Source organism: Arachis ipaensis, chromosome B1 (genome assembly GCF_059453495.1).
Source record: "Arachis ipaensis isolate K30076 ecotype BB chromosome B1, ASM5945349v1, whole genome shotgun sequence".
Lineage (NCBI taxonomy): Eukaryota > Viridiplantae > Streptophyta > Magnoliopsida > Fabales > Fabaceae > Arachis > Arachis ipaensis.
In genome coordinates this window covers 69,708,316-69,730,992 of record NC_142436.1, presented here as the reverse complement: position 1 = coordinate 69,730,992, position 22,677 = coordinate 69,708,316, and the positions used below count along the sequence as shown (strand labels likewise).

The 22,677-nt window shown below is 41.2% G+C and overlaps 1 non-coding gene across 1 annotated transcript; it reads right to left on the bottom strand.

Moving 5' to 3' along the window:
- Positions 1 to 2,318: 2,318 nt before the first annotated feature.
- Positions 2,319 to 2,425, bottom strand: LOC148576950 (small nucleolar RNA R71). The gene has a single exon (XR_015904642.1). It is a non-coding gene; the product is annotated as a small nucleolar RNA R71 (small nucleolar RNA).
- Positions 2,426 to 22,677: the final 20,252 nt, after the last annotated feature.

The window sequence follows — 22,677 nt, the reverse complement described above, 5'->3', positions numbered from 1 at the left end:
ATTGTGGTTTATGAATGTTAAATAAGTTGGCTCTTGAAAGAATGATGAAAAAGGAGAAATGTTATTTGATGATCCGAAAAATCATAAAATTGATTCCTGAAGCAAGAAAAAGCAGTGAATACAAAGCTTGCAGAAAAGAAAAAGAGAAAGAAAAATAGCGAAAAAAAAGAGAAAGAAAAAGAAAAAGCAAGCAGAAAAAGCCAATAGCCCTTAAAACCAAAAGACAAGGATAATAAAAAGGATCCAAGGCTTTGAGCATCAGTGGATAGGAGGGCCTAAAGGAATAAAATCCTGGCCTAAGCGGCTAAACCATGCTGTCCCTAACCATGTGCTTGTGGCGTGAAGGTGTCAAGTGAATACTTGAGACTGAGCGGTTAAAGTCAAGGTCCAAAGCAAAAAAAATAGAGTGCTTAATAACCCTGGACACCTCTAATTGGGGACTTTAGCAAAGCTGAGTCACAATCTGAAAAGGTTCACCCAGTTATGTGTCTGTGGCATTTATGTATCCGGTGGTAATACTGGAAAACAAAGTGCTTAGGGCCACGACCAAGACTCATAAAGTAGCTGTGTTCAAGAATCAACATACTGAACTAGGAGAATCAATAACACTATCTAAATTCTAAGTTCCTATAGATGCCAATCATTCTGAACTTCAATGGATAAAGTAAGATGCCAAAACTATTCAAGAGGCAAAAAGCTACTAGTCCCGCTCATCTGATTGGAGCTAAGTTTCATTGATATTTTGGAATTTATAGTATATTCTCTTTTTTTTTTATCTTATTTGATTTTCAGTTGCTTGGGGACAAGCAACAATTTAAGTTTGGTGTTGTGATGAGCGGATAATTTATACACTTTTTGGCATTATTTTTACATAGTTTTTAGTATGATTTAGTTAGTTTTCAGTATATTTTTATTATTTTTAAATAAAAATCACATTTCTGGACTTTACTATGAGTTTGTGTGTTTTTATGTGATTTCAGGTAATTTCTGGCTGAAATTGAGGGACTTGAGCAAAAATCAGATTCAGAGGTTGAAGAAGGACTGCAGATGCTGTTGGATTCTGACCTCCCTGCACTCAAAGTGGATTTTTTGGAGCTACAAAACTCCAAATAGTGCGCTCGCAATTGCGTTGGAAAGTAGACATCCAGAGCTTTCCAGCAATATATAATAGTTCATACTTTGCCCGAGTTTAGATGATGAAAACTGGCGTTCAACGCCAGTTCCATGTTACATTCTGGAGTTAAACGCCAGAAACAGGTTGCAAAGTGGAGTTAAACGCCAGAAACAGGTTACAAACTGGCATTCAACTCCAAGAGAAGCCTCTATACGTGTAAAGCTCAATGCTCAGCCCAAGCACACACCAAGTAGGCCCCAGAAGTGGATTTCAGCATCATTTACTCATTTCTGTAAACCCTAGTAACTAGTTTAGTATAAATATGACTTTTTACTATTGTATTTACATCTTTGGATCATCTTCGGATCATCTTTGATTAAATTGGTGGATAACTAAATTGAGCATTTGTTTTTATTTTGTTTGATTTAAGTTCATTTGAGTAATTTACTTTCTGTTTAGTTATTTTCTTCCCTTTCCCCTGTTCATTTTTCTTAGTTGTTTACAATTCAGTCACTAACCCACTAACTGTTTGATATATTGCATCACTCACACTAACAGCATTTCTGTAGAAATTACTGTCTGCATCTATCTCTCTTGCTTGTGCCTTGTTGGTTGTATGACAGGTAGAAGAAGCGGGGCTTTAACTTTCTTTGATTCTAAACCTGAGAGGACCTTCCTTAGATTAAGGAGGGAAGCAAGAGGAAAGAGAGTAGTTGGTGCTGAGGAAGAGGAAGAGTACTTTGAACCAGACATGAATGAGAATATGGAAAACCATCAAGAAGAAGAGGCTCACAACCATGGCAGAGAAGGTCCAGCGCATCAGGCTGGGCAAGAGAGAAGAGTTCTGGGTTCTTACATCAACCCAAACCCAGGAAACTGTGGGAGTAGCATCCAAAGGCCAACCATACATGCCAACAACTTTGAACTAAAGCCACAGCTCATCACCCTTGTTCAGAACAATTGTTCATTCGGAGGAAGTGTCCAAGAAGACCCCAATCAACATCTAACCACCTTCCTGAGGATATGCGATACTGTGAAGTCTAATGGTGTTCATCCTGACACCTATAGACTACTTCTGTTCCCTTTCTCACTCAAGGAAAAAGCATCTAAATGGCTGGAATCCTTTCCAAAGGAGAGTTTAGCAACCTGGGAAGATGTGGTGAACAAATTCTTGGCAAGATTCTATCCTCCTCAACGGATCAACAGGTTGAGAGCTGAGGTACAAACCTTTAGGCAACAAGATGGTGAGACTCTATATGAAGCATGGGAGAGATTTAAGGACTTGACAAGAAGATGCCCGCCAGATATGTTCAATGAATGGGTGCAGTTGCACATTTTCTATGAAGGTCTTTCATATGAATCAAAGAAAGCAGTAGACCACTCATCTGGGGGATCTCTAAACAAGAAGAAGACCATTGAAGAAGCCATAGATGTCATTGAGACTATAGCTGAGAATGACTATTTCTATGCTTCTGAAAGAGGCAACACTAGAGGAGTGATTGAGCTGAACAACGTGGATGCACTGCTAGCTCAAAACAAGATGATTACCAAGTAATTAGCTGACCTCACTAAGAAGATGGAGAGGAATCAAGTAGCAGCAATCACCATTTCAGCAGCAACCCAAGAAGGAGTAAATGAAGAAGCAGAGGGTGATCAGGAACAAGCCAACTACATTGGGAATTCACCTAGGCAACACCATGACCCATACTCCAAAACATATAATCCTGGTTGGAGGAACCTGGTGCACAAAATTGTGATGTCCAGGCTCGAACAATCCCTGGCAATATGAGCAACTTGGTACGCGTAATCGTGATTACACTTTAATGATGTAAAATTCATGGCTCTTTCTTTCCCTGGCAATGGCGCCAAGAACATGGTGCCAATACCATGGTTCACAACTTCGATACAACTGACCAGTAAGTGCACTGGGTCGTCCAAGTAATACCTTACGTGAGTAAGGGTCGAATCCCACGGAGATTGTTGGTATGAAGCAAGCTATGGTCACCTTGCAAATCTCAGTTAGGCAGATATAAATTGATAATGGTGTTTTCGAATAATATATATAATAGAATAGGGATAGAAATACTTATGTAATTCATTAGTGAGAATTTCAGATAAGCGAATAGAGATGCTTTTCGTTCCTCTGAACCTCTGCTTTCCTGCTATCTTCATCCAATCTGTCTTACTCCTTTCCATGGCTGGCTTTATGCAAGGGCATCACCGTTGTAAGTGGCTACATCTCCTCCTCTCAGTGAAAAATATGCTCACATGCTCTGTCACAGCACGGCTAATCATCTGTCGGTTCTCGATCATGCTGGAATAGGATTCACCATCCTTTTGCGTCTGTCACTAACGCCCAACAATCGCGAGTTTGAAGCTCGTCACAGTCATTCAATCATTGAATCCTACTCGGAATACCACAGACAAGGTTTAGACTTTATGGATTCTCTTGAATGCCTCCATCATTCTAGCTTACGCCACGAAGATTCTGGTTAGGAGATCTAGGAGATATTCATTCTAGCTTATTTCATGTAGAACGGAAGTGTTTGTCAGGCACGTGTTCATTGGGGAGAATGGTGATGAGCGTCACACATAATCATCACCTTCATCACGTTCTTGGGTGCGAATGGATATCTTAGAAGCGAAATAAGATGAATTGAATAGAAAATAGTAGTACTTTGCATTAATCTTTGAGGAACAGCAGAGCTCCACACCTTAATCTATGGAGTGTAGAAACTCTACCATTAAAAATACATAAGTGAAAGGTCCAGGCATGGCCGAGATGGCCAGCCCCCTAAAACGTGATCACAGGATCAAAATACAATCCAGGATCCAGGATTGTCAAAAAGACTAGTAAAAGGCCCTATTTATAATAAACTAGCTACTAGGGTTTACATGAGTAAGTGATTGATGCATAAATCCACTTCCGGGGCCCACTTGGTGTGTGTTTGGGCTGAGTTTGAGTGTTGCACGTGTAGAGGTCTTTCTTGGAGTTGAACGCCAGCTTTTGTGCCAGTTTGGGCGTTCAACTCTGGTTTTGGCTCCTTTTCTGGCGCTGGACGCCAGATTTGAGTAGAAAGCTGGCGTTGAACGCCAGTTTACGTCATCTATTCTTGGCCAAAGTATAAACTATTATACATTTCTGGAAAGCCCTGGATGTCTACTTTCCAACTTAATTGGAAGCGTGCCATTTCAAGTTCTGTAGCTCCAGAAAATCCACTTTGAGTGCAGGGAGGTCAGAATCCAACAGCATCTGCAGTCCTTCTTCAACCTCTGAATCTGATTTCTGCTCAAGTCCCGCAATTTCAGCCAGAAAATACCTGAAATCACAGAAAAACACACAAACTCATAGTAAAGTCCAGAAATGTGAATTTAACATAAAAACTAATGAAAACATCCCTAAGAGTAACTAGATCCTACTAAAAACATACTAAAAACAATGCCAAAAAGCGTATAAATTATCCGCTCATCACAACACCAAACTTAAATTGTTGCTTGTCCCCAAGCAACTGAAAATCAAATAGGATAAAAAGAAGAGAATATACTATAAATTCCAAACTATCAATGAAACATAGCTCCAATTAAATGAGCGGGACTTATAGCTTTTTGCCTCTTGAATAGTTTTGGCATCTCACTTTATCCATTGAGGTTCAGAATGATTGGCATCTATAGGAACTTCAGATTTCGAAGTGTTATTGACTCTCCTAGTTCTGTATGATGATTCTTGAACACAGCTTCTTTATGAGTCTTGGCCGTGGCCCTAAGCACTTTGTTTTCCAGTATTACCACCGGATACATAAATGCCACAGACACATAATTGGGTGAACCTTTTCAGATTGTGACTCAGCTTTGCTAAAGTCCGCAATTAGAGGTGTCCAGGGTTCTTAAGCACACTCTTTTTTTGCTTTGGACCTTGACTTTAACCGCTCAGTCTCATGTTTTCACTTGACACCTACACGCCACAAGCACATGGTTAGGGACAGCTTGGTTTAGCCGCTTAGGCCAGGATTTATTCCTTTAGGCCCTCCTATCCACTGATGCTCAAAGCCTTGGGATCCTTTTTATTTGCCCTTGCCTTTTGGTTTTAAGGGTTATTGGCTTTTTGCTCTTGCCTCTTGGTTTTAAGAGCTTTTGGTTTTTTCTGCTTGCTTTTTCTTTTTCTTTCTATTATTTTTTTTCGCCTATTTTTTTTTCTGCAAGCTTTGTTCTTTGCTGCTTTTTCTTGCTTCAAGAATCATTTTTATGATTTTTTAGATTATCAAATAACATGTCTCCTAGTCATCATTCTTTCAAGAGCCAACATATTTAACATTCTTAAACAACAACTTCAAAAGACATATGCACTGTTCAAGCATACATTCAGAAAACAAGAAGCATTGTCACCACATCAATATAATTAAACTAAGTTCAAGGATAAATTCGAAACTCATGTACTTCTTGTTCTTTTGAATTAAAACATTTTTCATTTAAGAGAGGTGATGGATTCATAGGACATTCATATCTTTAAGACAAAGTTACTAACTACTAATGATCATGTAATGAAGACACAAACATAGATAAGCACATAACATGGAAAACGAAAAACAGAAGAGATAAGAACAAGGAATGAATCCACCTTAGTGATGGTGGCGTTTCCTTCTTGAGGAACCAATGATGTCTTTGAGCTCTTCTATGTCTCTTCCTTGTCTTTGTTGCTCCTCCCTCATTGCTTTTTGATCTTATCATATTTTATGAAGCATGATGGAGTGCTCTTGATGTTCCACCCTTAATTGTCTCATGTTGGAACTTAATTCTCCTAGGGAGGTGTTGATTTGCTCCCAATAGTTTTGTAGAGGAAAGTGCATTTGAGGCATCTCCGGGATCTCATGGTGATGAGCTTCATACGCCTCTTGAGCTCCATGAATGGGCTCTCTTGCTTGCTCCATCTTTTTCTTAGTGATGGGCTTGTCCTCTTTAATGAGGATATCTCCCTCTATGTCAATCCCAGCCGAATTGCATAGGTGGAAAATGAGGTGAGGAAAGGCTAACCTTGCCATAGTGGAGGACTTGTCAGCCACCTTGTAGAGTTCTTGAGGTATAATCTCATGAAATTCCACCTCTTGTCCAATCATGATGCTATGGATCATGATGGCCCGGTCTATAGTAACTTCAGACCGGTTGCTAGTGGGAATGATTGAGCATTGGATGAACTCCAACCATCCTCTAGCCACAGGCTTGAGGTCCAATCTTCTTAGTTGAACCGGCTTGCCTTTGGAGTCAATCTTCCATTGAGCTCCTTCTACACATATGTCCATAAGGACTTGGTCCAACCTTTGATCAAAGTTGACTCTCCTTGTGTAGGGGCGTGCGTTCTCTTCCATGTTTGGCAAGTTGAACGCCAACCTCACATTTTCAGGACTAAAATCCAAGTATTTCCCCCGAACCATTGTAACATAGTTCTTTGGATCCGGGTTCTTACTTTGATCATGGTTCTTGGTGATCCATGCATTAGCATAGAACTCTTGAACCATTAGGATGCCGACTTGTTGGATGGGATTTGTTAGAACTTCCCAACCTCTTCTTTGAATTTCATGTCGGATCTCCAGATACTCATTTCTTTTGAGTTTGAAAGGGACCTCAGGGATCACCTTCTTCTTGGCCACAACATCATAGAAGTGGTCTTGATGGGCTTTGGAGATGAACCTTTCCATCTCCCATGACTCGGATGTGGAAGCTTTTGTCTTCCCTTTCCCCTTTCTAGAGGATTCTCCGGTCTTAGGTGCCATCAATTGTAATGAAAAAACAAAAAGCTTATGCATTTACCACACCAAACTTAGAATATTGCTCACCCTCGAGCAATAAACAAAAGAATAGAAGAAGAAGAAGAAGAAATATGGAGAGGGAGAGGGAGATGTGGTTTCGGCCAAGAGGAGTGTAGAGGGATGTGTTATGTGAATTTGATGAAGAATGGAGGGCTTTATATAGGGAAGGGAGGGGGGAAAGGTTTCGGCCATATGGGTGGGTTTGGGTGGGAAATTGGTTTTGAATTTTTGAAGGTAGGTGGAGTTTATGAGGTAGGTTTATGGGGAAGAGTGGATGGATGTGAGTGGTGAAGAGGTGATGGGGAAGAGAGTTTGAGGTGATTGGTGAAGGGTTTTTGGGGAAGAGTGTTTATGGGGAAGAGTGGTGAGAAGAAGTGAGTGGAGGTAGGTGGGGATCCTGTGGGGTCCACAGATCCTGAGTGTTCAAGGATTTACATCCCTGCACCCATTAGGCATGTAAAAATGCCTTTGCACCCAACTCTGGGCGTTCAGCGCCAGGTTGGTGGCCATTTTGGGCGTTCAACGCCCATTTGTGTGCCATTTCTGGCGTTGAACGCCAGAACCATGCCTGTTCTGGCGTTCAGCGCCCAGAAGCTGCCCATTTTGGGCGTTCAGCGCCAGAACCATGCTCTGTTCTGGCGCTGAACGCCAGACAGATGCTCCTCCAGGGTGTGATTTTTCTTCTGCTGTTTTTCTTCTGCTGTTTTTCATCAAGAGGCTGGAATTTCAAGTGGGATACCTATCTGAGAAGATTCCCAAACCTACTGATAGCTTCCCAAGTGACACAGAGAAAAATCCGAGAGGTGAAGCAAAGAAAGTCAGATGGGAAGATTGCAAGATAGTTACTATAAGTGATAAGGAGACTGAGGAAGAGCCGAACAAACCATCAGAATAACCTGAAGATACATCAGCAGGAAAGCAGGAAGAGAATCATCAAGAAACCACAATTACACAGAAAGAGCTGCTGAGACTCTATGCACCCTTTCCCCAATTACTCAATGGTGGTGTAGAGAAGAGAATATACTCAATGTTTCTTGACATATTTGCATCTTTCCATGTAAACATACCATTCATCAAGGCCCTCCAACAAATGCCCTCATACATTAAGTACATGAAAGAGCTGCTAACCAGGAAAAGCTCACTCAAAGGAGGATAAACTATAGTGATGAATAAGGAGTGCAGTGACCTCATTCAACCAGAGCTGCCTACAAAAAGGAAGGACCCAGGGAGTTTTCACATCCCCTGTGCCATAGGAGAAACAATGTTTGACAAAGGACTCTGTGATCTGGGAGCAAGCATCAACTTAATGCCTTTATCCCTTATGAAGAGGCTGCAAATCAATGAGCTGATGCCTACAGACGTAGTCATCAGGCTAGCGGACAAAACTCAAAAACAAGCAATTGGAGTGGTTGAAAACGTGCTGGTGAAGGTTGGGAACTACTTCCTTCCCACAGACTTTGTCATACTGGAAATGGAAGAAAGTCACCTTCACCCAATCATATTGGGAAGAGCATTCTTAGCTACAGCCAGAGCGCTCATAGATGTGAAGCGAGGAGAGCTAATACTGAGGATACATGACGAACAACTCACCTTTAACGTCTTCAAACCCTCACAAGAAGCAAGTCAGGAAGGCAAGGAACTAAGGGCAGAGCATGACAGAGCAATGGTGGGAGAAAAAAGCATTGAAGCATAAGCTGTACACCCTGGAATTCCTTTGGGTGATGAACAAGAGAATCAGCAGCTGTTACAGCTAAAGGAAACTCAAGTTGAGCCAAAACCACCAGAATCATATGAGACCAGCAACAAAATCTCCCTAGGGAAAGAAACCACAAAGAGCAGGATAACAGCAAAAGAAACAAAGAAGAAAGTACCAAGGAGATGGAGGAATAAAAAGATCCCTACAGAAGATTTCTCTCCAGGGGATAAAGTGATCTCAGCTTACTTCCTAGATATCCCACCTCATCTCCCCACCATCCCATCTCAGTTACCTAAGGTTTTCACCATCAACAAAGTTCTCTCCCTAGAACATGTGGAGATCATTGATGAAGCCAATGGATATAGGTTTACTGCAAGAGGGGAAGATCTGAAGCATTACCAACCACCATGACAAAGGCAGAACGTCAAGCTAGTGACGCTAAAGAAGCGCTTCATGGGAGGTAACCCATGTTTTACATGCTTTTAAAGTAGTTAATAAAGCAAAGTTCATGGATCGCAAATCAACTTTGACATATCCCTGAATAAATCCTTTTATGCAACATATAGTGAAGAACAAGTTTGGGGTTCAAGGCACACTAAGAGGACATGAATGCAACTCATAGCATGTCACTCTTAGCACCTTGAACAAATCATCTTACACCACATTGCCACAAACTAAGTTTGGTGTCACCAAGGTTGCATATATGGAAATTTAATTAGTCAGTTGGTTTGCATTTGTGAATAGCACTTAATAGTTAACAACAAAAATTTTTAAAAAGTAGTTACTCTTTCTAGTCTTTTAAATCTTGCCGTCACTTCCCACAATTTTATTTTTTCTTTTATTTTGTAGGAAGATTGGTGGGACAATTGAAGGGTTCGGCTACCACAAAAGGAGAGGACCATACACGTGTCTCCAAGGGGATTACATTGGGAATTGTTGCCATGCAACAATGGAAGAAGAACAAGCTTGGAAACTGAACCAACACCATCATAAAGTTGATGATCCTTGTGCTTATCCCATGCTAAACCCCATCCGTCCATCACACAACCACCCCATCAATCCACACCTTTCATTCACTCATCACTTTCCTATATAAGTGATTCCTAGTCCGTACTTCCCTTCACATTCCAGCAATCATTTCTTCAAACTTCTCACTCTCGAAGTACAACTCTCCAAGCTACACCTTATCCAAACCCAACCGAATTCCACCACTCATCACTCACCTCAACACCTTCACTTTTCAAAAATCATTCATGGCATCATCAAGCTCCAAGAGGCAAAAGAGAAAGGAGCCGGTTGAGAACAGCCCTTTTGATGAAGGGAAGTTCAAAACTGCATTCCATGAATGTGAATTTGAACGAATAAAGCTCAAGAAGATATTGCCTGAGTTAACATTCCAATTCAACGAAGATGAATGCCGACAGATTCGAGAGAAGATCGAACAAAGGGGTTTGCAAAGGCTCACGAACCTAGAAGCAAAGATAAATGCAAACCTCATCAAAGAATTCTATGCAAATGTAGTCAGAGAAGACAAAACCAAGGCCCCCACCTTCAAAGTTACGTGAGAGGAACAGAGGTGGACTTCAGCCCCAATGCCATAACAAGGGTTCTTCAGCTGAAATCACCACATTTTGATGAGCCCAGTTATCACGTGAGAATAAGTAATGGCCCCGAAAATGATGAACTTAAATAAATTGTGAATGATATGTGTGTTATAGGATCTGACTGGTAAAGGTATTCAAATAGAAGACCTCGGTTCATCAGGAGAGGAGACCTCATCCTGGAAGCCAAGGGATGGTTTGAACTTGTGAGGAGATCTATCCTCCCAGCTGCAAACAATTCTGAGGTCAACGTAACTCGAGCTACTATGGTACACTGCTTAGTAAAGGGTGGAAGCATCAATGTGAACGAAATTATACCTGAGGGAATTCAAGAATCAGCCGAGAAGAATGATCGAGGTGCTAGACTTTGGTTCCCCAGCACCATCCTTAGGCTGTGTACGAAAGCCAAGGTAGTCTTCGAGGACAGCAACCCAACTTGGGTAAACCCTGGAAGGATGGTTACACTCCAGCATATAACGTATGTGACACCCGCCCAACAACAAAGAAGGCCTCAAATAGGGAGAAGAACACCACAAGAAGAACCTCACCAAGAAGAACCTCAACAGGAAGAATATTAGCAAGAAGAGTACTATGATCCAACCAACATCAACTTGAATAACATTCACGGAGCCATTGAGGAGCTAGCGAGGAGTTATATGGAGGGACAAGAACAACAACTGCACGTTCAAGCCCAAAGGATGGATCGTCAAGAAGAACTCCTTTCTAATTGGATGAATCAACAAGGGAAGTGGCAGAAACAGCAAATGGAACATTATTCTCAGCTCACTCAAGCCATCAATCAACTGACTGAAAGGCAAGAGCGTCAAGATAAACGCCTTCAAGAACTCAACCAATGCCAACTAGCTCAGACGAAGGCATTCAATGAGTTTAGCGTACTGAATGAAGGACGGCAACTACATAGGGAGGAGTTCAACATAAACACTCAAGCCATGTTGAACTATATGTCTAGTCATATGCATAATCTACACTCTGTAATCCCTAGGTATGATGAGGTCCAAAAAGATCTCACAGAACAAGAGGAAAGGAAGGTGAAATAGCAGAAGGAAACATTGAAAAAGAAGATGGAAGATGCTGGCTTCTGGAAGAAGTTGATTGGAAAAAGCAAGGGAAGTGGGAGTGCAAGCACTCAAGAAAAACACATGGAGGACAAACAAGAAGGAGAGCATGAGCACCCCCAAGAGTAAAAGGTGGTGGAGTTCCCTTATTGTTCCATCTTTCTTTTTCAAATTTTTTTAAATAAGGAAAATCATGTATGAAATAGAACATGCTTCCATAGTAGCTTAGGAATTTTCAATTCTGTCTTTAAGTTTGCTTTTGCCTAGGTCTATGCTTGCTAGTCAAATTGCCTGCCTTCATTTTCATCTTGCTTATTGTATGCTTGTCCTTTTAAGTCCAATAAAAAGAGATGTTATGAAAGACCAGAGTGATGTTCAATTTGTGGGGTAAGTTCTTAGATTTGTGGTGTAGTAATCACTTAGCTAAGTTGGTTCACCAACAAGGTGGGAAGGCAACTATTTGTCCTAAATCATATGCTTGAAACACACCCCATGAGACCAGCTAAATAATAAGATCCTAATAAGAAAAAGGAAAAGAACAATAAGAGTTGAAAAAAGAAAGAAAAGTTAATAAGGAATAAGGCTAGGCACCAAGGGCTTGAATCTTGAGGGATGTGTCTGTGGTGCTCTTGTACCAAGGATGTGCTTGGATGAATAAGTTCTTAGGAGTGCTTCATCACTTGGTAACTTGGGTTAACTAACCCGGGATTATCAACTGAAAATCCACTATCAAGAGCAACCTTGCTACAGAACATTTAGTAACCCAAAGAGGTGCTGGACACCAAGACCTCAAGAGAAGAAAATAACAAACCATGTGCCTGTGGTGTGCATGTATGGGGGAGAGAGACTTGAGGGAGTAAGTCCTTAGGGGTGTTTCAACACCTAGCACCTTGAACTAACTGGTTCGGAAGTGTTGGCTGAAAACTTATCTTAAAGAGTCGCCCCCTCACAGAACACTTAGCCTAAGGAAGAAATGAACCTTGGAAAGACAAAGGGATCAATAAATAAAAGTCTCAAAGGGTGCAATCAAGTGAGTATTCCAAGGCATGATAAAGGACTGAAAGCCAGTAAAGGAATGAACCTAAGTTGCTATGCATGAAACCCCATAAAACCAAGAATATGACTTCCACAATAATGATTCATTCATCTTGTTATTTCATTCATCATTCTCTTGTTCCAGTACTTGCTTAGGGACAAGCAAGCTTTAAGTTTGGTGTTGTGATGCCAGGGCATTTTGGCCAGTTTCACTAACCCTTTCTTTATGGTTTTAGGGTAGTTTCATGCACTTTCTTAGGAAATAAGCAAGTTTTGGGTAGAATTTCACTTACATCTTGATTCAAGCTAACATTGTGATTTTTATATGAAGTCATGGGAATTATGCATGAATTGAATGACAAATTGGATGATGCATGTCTCATAACTTGGACTAGAACTTTGATGCACTTTATTGCTTGATTTCAGGACAAAGGAAGCAAGGAAGAACCACGTTAGCAGCCACGTTAGTCTAACTAACGTGGCCTCTAACGTGGAAGGGGAGCTAGCTTGCAACGTTAATGAGAAAAGTAATCGCCAATAACGTCCTCGAAGCCATCATAGCCCACGTTAATTGCCACGTTAACTACATTAACGTGGTAGTTAATGTGGAAGAAGAAAATGAAGCCAACGTTAGTGACACTCACTTTTGTCACTAACGTTGGACCAAGCTCATCTTGGCCACGTTAAGAGCCACGTTAACTCAGTTAACGTGGACTCTAACATGGGAAAACAAAAGAATGACCAACGTTAGTGACAGTCACCTTTGTCACTAACGTTGAGCTAAGCCACTTTGAGCCACGTTAACTCAGTTAACGTGGACTCTAACGTGGAGGGAGCAAAGAATCGCCAACGTTAGTGACACTCACCTTTGTCACTAATGTTGGGATGAGCCACTATGAGCCACGTTAACTCCCATGTTAACTACATTAACGTGAAAGCTAATGTGAGTAAAAGGGATGATGAGTCAACGTTAGTGACACTCACCTTTGTCACTAACATTGGAGATGGCTAGCAATACCACGTTAGAAGCCACGTTAACCTAGTTAACGTGAACTCTAACGTGGGAAATAGGGGCATTTTGGAACGTTAGTGACAAAGGTAAGTGTCACTAACATTCTCGAAGATGTGGCAAGCCTACGTTAAAGGTCACGTTAGCCACACTAACGTGAACTCTAACGTAGGGAGAAAGGAGGATTCTCAACGTTATTGGAAAAAGTAAGTCCCAATAACATGTGCGAAGGACCAAGAGGCAACGTTAGTGGTCACGTTGATGCCACTAACGTTGAAGTTAACGTGGAGCATCCTTGGGTTAGGAACGTTAGTAAAAAAGGTGATTGTCACTAACGTTCTCGAACCCACACTTTCACTTAACGTTAACGCCACTAACGTCCTAAGCTAGAATCCCTGCCTACTTCACACTTTCTCTCTACAAGTAAAGCTAAGCCCACTGAAGAAGATAACTGCTTCAACTCAAGATCTAAAGGCCCATATCCAAGACTTGAAGAGCCAACTAGAAGATCAGAAGAATAGTATAAATAGGGAAAGCTTTGAACTAGAGGGGAGCTTTTGGCATTATTAGAATTACTCTCTGTATTTTACTTTCTCTGCAACTTTTAGTTTAATTCTCAGAATGTACTCTCCATCTATGCTTTTCGTTCCCAGAGCTATGAACAACTAAACCCCTTTCATTGGGTTAGGGAGCTCTGTTGTAATTTGATGGATCAATAATAGTTTTCATTATCCTTCTTCTCTCTTTTCTCTTGATTTTACTAGAAAGCTTTCAATCTTTATCCAATTGAGTAGTTATCTTGGAAAAGAAGCTATTCATACTTGGATCTCTTCTGAACCTTGGAAGAGGAATGAAGAGATCATGCTAGAATTGCTTTCTCATGTTGGACCAAATTGGGGTTTGGGCGGATATGGTGACATATAATTCTCCCAATACTTTGATTTGGAAATACATGTGGTATAATCAGTGATCACACTTCATCTCTTCTCATGAGCAATCAGACCAAGGAATTGGCTATTGATCTGATTTGAGAGATTGAATTACCAAGGAATTAGAATTCAATCACTTAAGATTGCCAAGGAGATCAATGAATGCATTGATTGAGGAAGAGATGAAAAAGAACTTGATCCGGAGAATGCAACATCTCCTAAGCCCAATGAACTCCCCATTTCTGATCTTACCCATTCTCTTTACTTTCTGCTATTTACTTTCATGCTAAACTCCCCTTCCCCATTTAAGATTCTGCAATTTACCTTCCGTCATTTATTTTCTGCAATTTACTTTCCCGCCATTTAATTTCCTGCAATTCTCAACCCAATTTCTACTTAGCTCAACTAGAACCTTCTTACAATTAAAGTTGCTTGACCAATCAATCCCTGTGGGATTCCACCTCACTCTATTGTGAGTTTTTACTTGACGACAATTCGGTATACTTGCCGAAGGAGATTTGTTGAGAGACAAGTTTTCGTGCATCACAGTTTTATGCTATCTTAGACCTTTATGGGGGCTGGCCATTCAGCCATGCCTGAACCTTCATCACTTATGTATTTTTAACAGTAGAGTTTCTACACACCATAGATTAAGGTGTGGAGCTCTGCTGTTCCTCATGAATTAATGCAAAGTACTATTGTTTTTCTATTCAATTCAAGCTTATTCCTATTCTAAGATATTCATTCGCACCCAAGAACATGATGAATGTGATGATTATGTGATGCTCATCACCATTCTCACCTATGAACGCGTGCCTGACAACCACTTCTGTTCTACATGAAGAAGAGATAGAATGAGTATCTCTTAGATATCTAATACAGGGGACCGAGTCCGAGATATTAGAGTCTTCGTAGTATAAGTTAGAACCCATGGATGGCCATTCCTGAGATCCGGAAAGTCTAAACCTTGTCTGTGGTATTCCGAGTAGGATCTGGGAAGGGATGGCTGTGACGAGCTTCAAACTCGCGAGTGCTGGGCATAGTGACAGACGCAAAAGGATAGTAAATCCTATTCCAGTATGATCGAGAATCGGCAGATGATTAGCCATGCAGTGACAGCGCATTGGACCATTTTCACAGAGAGGACGGGATGTAGCCATTGACAACGGTGATGCCCAACATACAGCTTGCCATGGAATACAATAGGAATGATTGGATGAAGACAGCAGGAAAGCAGAGGTTCAGGAGGAATGAAAGCATCTATATACGCTTATCTGAAATTCTCACCAATGAATTACATAAGTATCTCTATCCTAGTTTATATTTTAATTATGTTTTAATTATCAATTCACCATAACTATTTAAATCCGCCTGACTGAGATTTACAAGGTGACCATAGCTTGCTTCAAGCCGACAATCTCCATGGGATCGACCCTTACTGACGTAAGGTTTATTACTTGGACGACCCAGTGCACTTGCTGGTTAGTTGTGCGAAGTTGTGACAAAGTGTGATTCACGTTTGAGAACACCAAGTCTTTGGCGCCATTGTTGATGATCGCAATTTCGTGCACCAGTTAGTATAATGCCTTTGTCTATATATGATACTTTGAGGCTCCCTCCCTTAAAAAGGTCGGCAGCTCGTTTTGTGTTAGCAGATAAAAGCATTATTACAGTGGTTAGAATTACTGAAGATGTATTAGTGAGTATTAAGGGTCTCACATTTCCCATTGAGTTCTATATCCTGGAAATGCCCCCTAATGACTCATGCCATCATCAATCCTGCTTGGAAGACCATTCCTAAAGACTTCAAAGTTCAAGCTGGACATATTTTTTGAAATTTATTCTTTTGAAATAGATGGCAGAATAGTGAAGTTCAGTTTAAATGGAGCTGCGAAGCACTCTCCAGATGATCTTTCTTTCTCCCAGTGTGACATCATAGATGAAACTGTGGCTGAAGTTCACCAGGAGAAATTAGAAGAGAAGTACACAGGACAAGGTCCAAGTGTGGGGACACTTTCAGAGGACAATGAGGGCACTTTGCCATTATCACCAGCTCCGGATGATCCAAAGCCTGGCCATGAGCAGAAATTAGAATTAAAGCCCCTCCCTCCACACCTCAAGTATGCTTACCTTGAGGACAGGCAGAAGTTTCCGTTTATTATTGCAAGGGAAATCACTTCCCAACAAGAAGAACAACTACTCAGTGTACTGAGGAAACACAAGAAAGCAATTGGATGGAGCCTGGCGGATATAGTAGGCATCAACCCTCAAGTTTGTGAGCACAGAATATTCCTAGAAGAGGGAGAAAAGCCTGTCCGTCAACCTCAGAGAAGACTGAATCCCACCATCTTAGAAGTTGTCAAGAAAGAAGTGACCAGGCTACTTGAAGCAGATATCATTTACGCCATCTCAGATAGCGAATGGGTCAGTCCAGTACAAGTGGTGCCCAAGAAGTCTAGAATCACAACAGTGTGAAATGAGCATGGAGAGCTTCTGACAACTAGAGTACAGAATTCATGGAGAGTTTGCATTGACTATAGGTGTCTCAACCAACCCACTCGCAAGGATCATTACCCCTTGCCATTCTTTGATCAGATGCTTGATCGCCTGTCAGGTAAATCCCATTATTGTTTTTTAGATGCTTATATAGGCTATTTTCAAATCCATATAGCTCCTGAAGATCAGGAAAAGACTACTTTTACATGTCCTTTTGGAACTTATGCTTATAAGAGAATGCCCTTTGGTTTATGTAATGCACCAGCTACTTTCCAAAGGTGCATGATGAGTCTTTTCTCCAACCTTATTGAGGACTATATGAAAGTTTTTATGGATGATTTTAGCGTTTATGGTGATTCATTTAGCCTTTGCTTGGACAGTTTATCTAGAGTATTAGATCGATGTGTCAGTACAAACCTTGTATTGAATTTTAAAAAATGTCACTTTATGGTAAAACAAGGGATTTTATTAGGACCTGTTGTGTCTAATACTGGCATTTCTATAGATCCAGCAAAGGTGGATGTTATTTCTAGTTTACCTTACCCCTCCTCTGTGAGGGAAGTCCATTCGTTCCTTGGCCATGTAGGTTTTTACCGGAGATTCATTAAGGACTTCAGTAAGGTAGCACTACCCTTATCCAGACTACTGCAGAAAGATATTGAGTTTGAGTTCATTGAGGATTGCAAACAAGCGTTTGACAAGCTGGAGACCGCCCTGACTCAAGCTCCAATTGTGAGAGGACCAGACTGGAGCCAGCCATTTGAAATTATGTGCGATGCTTCCAATCATGTAATAGGAGCGGCACTGGCTCAGCGTGAAGGTAAGGACCCTTTTGTAATCGCTTATACGTCTAATTACACTACTACTGAGAAAGAGCTTCTTGCTATTGTTTTTGCTCTGGATAAATTCCGAGCCTATTTACTTGGTGCTAAAGTAGTAGTGTACTCAGACCACGCAGCTCTAAAGTATTTATTAGCTAAAAAGGAGTCCAAACCAAGGCTTATACGTTGGATACTGCTACTACAAGAATTTGATTTAGAAATTAAGAACAGGAGTGGTAACCAGAATCTTGTGGCAGACCAATTGAGTCTCCTTGAGCACATTAAGGATACCTCCACTCCTATAAATGATAATTTCCCATTCGACAACTTACAAACAGTATCTGAAGTAGCCCATTGGTATGCGCCTGTAGCTAATTATCTAGTTAGCCGCACTTTTCCTCCAAACTTTACTAAGCATCAAAGAGACAAGCTGAAAAGCGAGTCCAAATATTATATATGGGATGACCCATATTTATGGAGATGTGGCGCTGACCAGGTAATTAGACGGTGTGTGCCTCAATCAGAATTCCAGTACATTTTAGAGGCCTGTCACTCATCTGAGAGTGGAGGACATTTTGGCCCTCAAAGAACAGCTAGAAAAATTTTAGATTGTGGATTCTTGTGGCCTACCCTTTTTAAAGACGCTGCTGAATTTTGTAAATCTTGTTCTCCATGCCAAAGGTTTGGTAATATATCCAAGAGGGATGAGATGCCTCAACAGACTATGCTTTTTTGTGAAATTTTTTATGTTTAGGACATTGACTTCATGGGTCCATTTCCAAATTCTAATGGTCATTTCTATATATTGTTAGTTGTAGACTACGTTTCTAAATGGGTGGAAGCAATTCCTACCCGCACTGATGATGCTAACACTGTTGTTTCCTTTGTTAGAACCCATATTATTTGTCACTTTGGATCACCACGAGCAATCGTGAGCGATCAAGGCACCCATTTCTGTAACAGGAAACTAACAGGATTACTGAAGAAGCATGGAATAGTTCATAAAGTGGCAACAGCTTACCATCCCCAGACCAATAGGCAAGCTGAGGTGTCTAACAGAGAGATAAAGAGTATATTGTAGAAGATACTCAAACCTAATAGAAGAGACTGGAGCACCAGGCTACAAGATGCACTCTGGGCATACAGAATAGCATACAAGACACCCATTGGGATGAGTCCCTTCCCTTTAGTTTATGGAAAAGCCTGTAACCTCCCAGTTGAGGTAGAACACAAAGTCTTTTGGGCAGCGAAGGAGTGCAATATGGAATTTGAGAAAGCCGGAGTTGAAAGGAAGTTGCAACTGCAAGAATTAGAAAGCCTTCACCTAGAAGCTTATGAGAACTTAAGGCTGTACAAGGAAAAGATGAAGGCTGTGCATGATAAGCACATCAAGAGGAGAGAGTTCCAACATGGGGACTTTGTCCTCTTTTACAACTCTAGACTGAGGCTCATGCCAGGCAAGTTGAGATCAAGATGGGAAGGTCCATATAGAGTAGAGAAGGCTGAGCCATACGGAGTTTTCCACCTGAGTCATCCTTCAAGCTCTGAATTAATCAAAGTTAATGGACATCGCTTAAAGCTATATCAAGGTGAGAAGGTGACGAAAACCAAAGAGCTAGAGATCTTCCTCTTGGAGGATCCACCCATAGCAGAAGACTGAGCTAGGGGAGCGTCCAACTTAAGGACGTTAAAGCAAAGTGCTGGGTGAGAGACAACCCACCATGGTAAGATCGTTCCTTTCTTTCTTCTTAGTTTTCTTTTTTGATAAAACATATCATTCTTAGCACATTTAGTTTGCATCTTCATTTGCACAATTGCATATTTAAAAAAAATGGCACGCGACGCGATAGCGTCGCCGACGCGTCCGGGTCATATGTGCGTAAGGAAGAAAAAGAAATCGAACAGAAATGCCTGGAGGCATGGAGGCATGCCTTAGGCACAAATTGATCCACGCGACCGCATCGCTGACGCGTCCGCGTCATATGAAAAAAAATGCCTCCCACGCGTCCACATCACCCACGCGGACGCGTGACCTGAAAATCGACGTAAGAAAGGGTGCATGGCCGAAAGTTGTGCTGGAGTGGAGCTGGGCTGGCACTAGACGGACAAGCCTTACCACGTGAACGCGTACCCCACGCGTTCGCATCGTACGCCAATATTGGCCACCCACGCGATCGCGTCCACCACGCGAACGCGTCACCCTGGAATTTGGCAACAATGAGTTTCGAACAGAGAGTTGTGCGAGCGCGAGGCTGCCCTCGCGCCAGTAGCACAGAACGAGTCACGCGTCTACGTGACCGACATGACCGCGTCGATTCATATAAGCGCCATCCGTGCGAACGCGTACCCCACGCGTCCGCGTCGCTTGCGCCGCACAACTTATCCTAATCTGCCAAAATATCTTATCTTTCTCTTTTCCAAATCCTACTTTTCCTTTTCCCTTCTTATTTCTTTCTTCCTCTTTCTTCCTTCTTCCCTCTTTCTCACTTTCTACTTTCTCTCTCTCACCACCATTATCAAGGTTTTTCTTTTCTTCTTCCCTCCTTCCTTTTCTATTCTTCTTGTTGTTTTTATGTTTCCTTCTTCTTTTCTTTTTCTTTTCACTTTCATTCTCCATGTTTTCTTTTTCTTTCTTTTTCTTTTAATTTGTGTTGGAAATTTATTTGGGTCATTGTTTCTTATGATATGCTTGTGGATTGTTGCAAAATTGTTTGGCAATTATATATTAATTTTTAAGGGTTGCTTGCATGTTCGATTCAATACTTTCAATAGCTTATTTACCATGCATGCTATGTGTTTGTGAAAACGCCCATATGGCATTATACACCATTTTGAGATTTCTTTTAATCTACTACTCTAATTGCTTGCTTTTCACAAAAACCCTTCTTTTATTTTATTATTTAAATATAATTGTCATTACAAACAGCTTATTAGATTGAAAGGCTTGGTAATCTAACTTGGACATTGAATGCTTGATCTATGCTACTCGTGCCTTTGCCTGCATGCCAATAAACACTTTGCATTTAATTGTCATTATATGCACTTGCTATATTTCCATAGTTGATTTTTCACATGTAGTCATGACCATGTGTTAATATCATTCATCTTTTAATGTGCATTGATTACCACCTTTCTCGCCCCCTTCCTTGCTCTAACCCTTGACATTTTAACATACTTTCTCTTTTCTTTCTTTTAGGATGGCCACCAAGAAAGGCAAGGAGAAACCTACTCCCAAATCAACAACAAGGAGAGGAACCAAACAAGCTCTAGTGGCAAACCCATCTTCAACGGCAGTTAAGCCCTCAACAAAAAGAATTAAGAGGATTATAAAGGTTGATGAAAAAGAGAAAGCCTTCCCAGCAAAGGACACTGCGCGATTTACCAATCGCTACTGTCAGCAGATGTTCCCTATCTTGGGAGAAAGGAGTTACAACAACGAATACCTTCTTATCCTCCTGACCCGTATTGCTGAATTTGTTGAGCCGCAAATTAAATAATGGGGTTTCCTACAGAGACAGCCACGGCAGGTTAATCTTTCCTGGGTAGTCGAGTTCTACTCTAATTTCCACCTGCCAACCCTGCAGTCTGTCTATGTCCGACAAAAGCAAGTCCCCATTACAGAAGAGGCCATTTAGCAAGCTTTAGATCTTCCCCCTCCTCTAGAAGGACTGTACGCATTTCAAGAGGCCGCACTCAAGTGCCAGATGTATCAATTTGACTGGGACACTATTCTCAAAGTTATCGCACTACCTGGCAGTAGCTGGATTTATGGATACCATCGTTCCCGTCCTAAGGGAATATCGGCTTCCGCACTTACCTTGGAGGCTCGCGTATGGGCACAGATTATGTCCCATTACGTCTTTCCGAGCACCCACGAGTCCTCCTTCACTGCAAACATGGCCATTCTACTATGGTGCATCCTTACAGACCAGCCTCTGAACCTACCAAGACACATCCAGAATGCCATGGGACACGTACAAATTGCGGGCAACTTACCTTTTCCCGCCTTGGTTTAAGATCTCGTCTCAGCAGCTGGAGTCTCCTATAGAGTTGGAGACACCAAAGCCATGCTCCCACGGGATGATCAGTACGTCCCTAACGGGAAATATATCAGACCTCCAGCAGCCACTACACGCCAGCCTACTGAACCGGCTGAAGACATTCCACCTTCAGCACCACAAGCACCTACAACAAATCAACTGCTCTATCAGATACTTGAGAGGTTGGATCGGTAGGAACACAAAGCAAAGCTGAGAGAGCGCCGTAACAAGCGCCGATTCACATACCTCAAAGAGCTACTTATGGGGAAGTACAAAGACCCAGATACCCCGGACTCCATTTCCTTTACCAGCACAGGGAGCCATGATGGTCCCGACTGTAGAGATACTGCTACCAGCCCACCTTTGTTCTTCACAGATGGCACCGAGGACGGTGCACAGCATTAAGTGTGGGGAGGTCGGTCAGTACCTGACTTCCGGAGGTAATTTTTCTTCCCTAACACCAATAAAATAGGATATTTAGTTAGTTTTTCTTCTGTAGAATAGGATAAATTGCATAGTAATAGGTTAGTTGCATGCATGTTCTACTTGATTGAAAAGATAATAAGTTTCTTCTAAGACCCTATTTTTAGAACAAAATTTCACTAATTTTAATCAAAACTTTTATGTTAAATTTGCTTGAAGTTGTATTTGGAACATGGTTTTTGAGCTAAAGAACACACAACCTGTGAGACTTTGAGCCTAAATACATGGTTACATTATTTAACCATAATTATTTTATTCTTGTGTGCTTACTTCTCTATGATTATAATCTATATTTTGTTTCATCCTATATGTCCAATGTTTAATATATTCATATACTTGCATATGATTGAGGCCATTATTTGTTTAGCTCACTTATCCAAATTAAGCCTACCCCTTAAGTTACCTTTGTTAGCCACTTTGAGTCTTTAAATTCCATTTGTTCTTTATTTTACCACATCACTAGCCTTAAGCGAAAAATAATTATATATCCCAATTGAATCTTTGGTTAGCTTGAGATAGAATTGTGTGTTAATTGAGTATGGGAAGATTGTGGGAACAAAAGATAATAAGGGAATG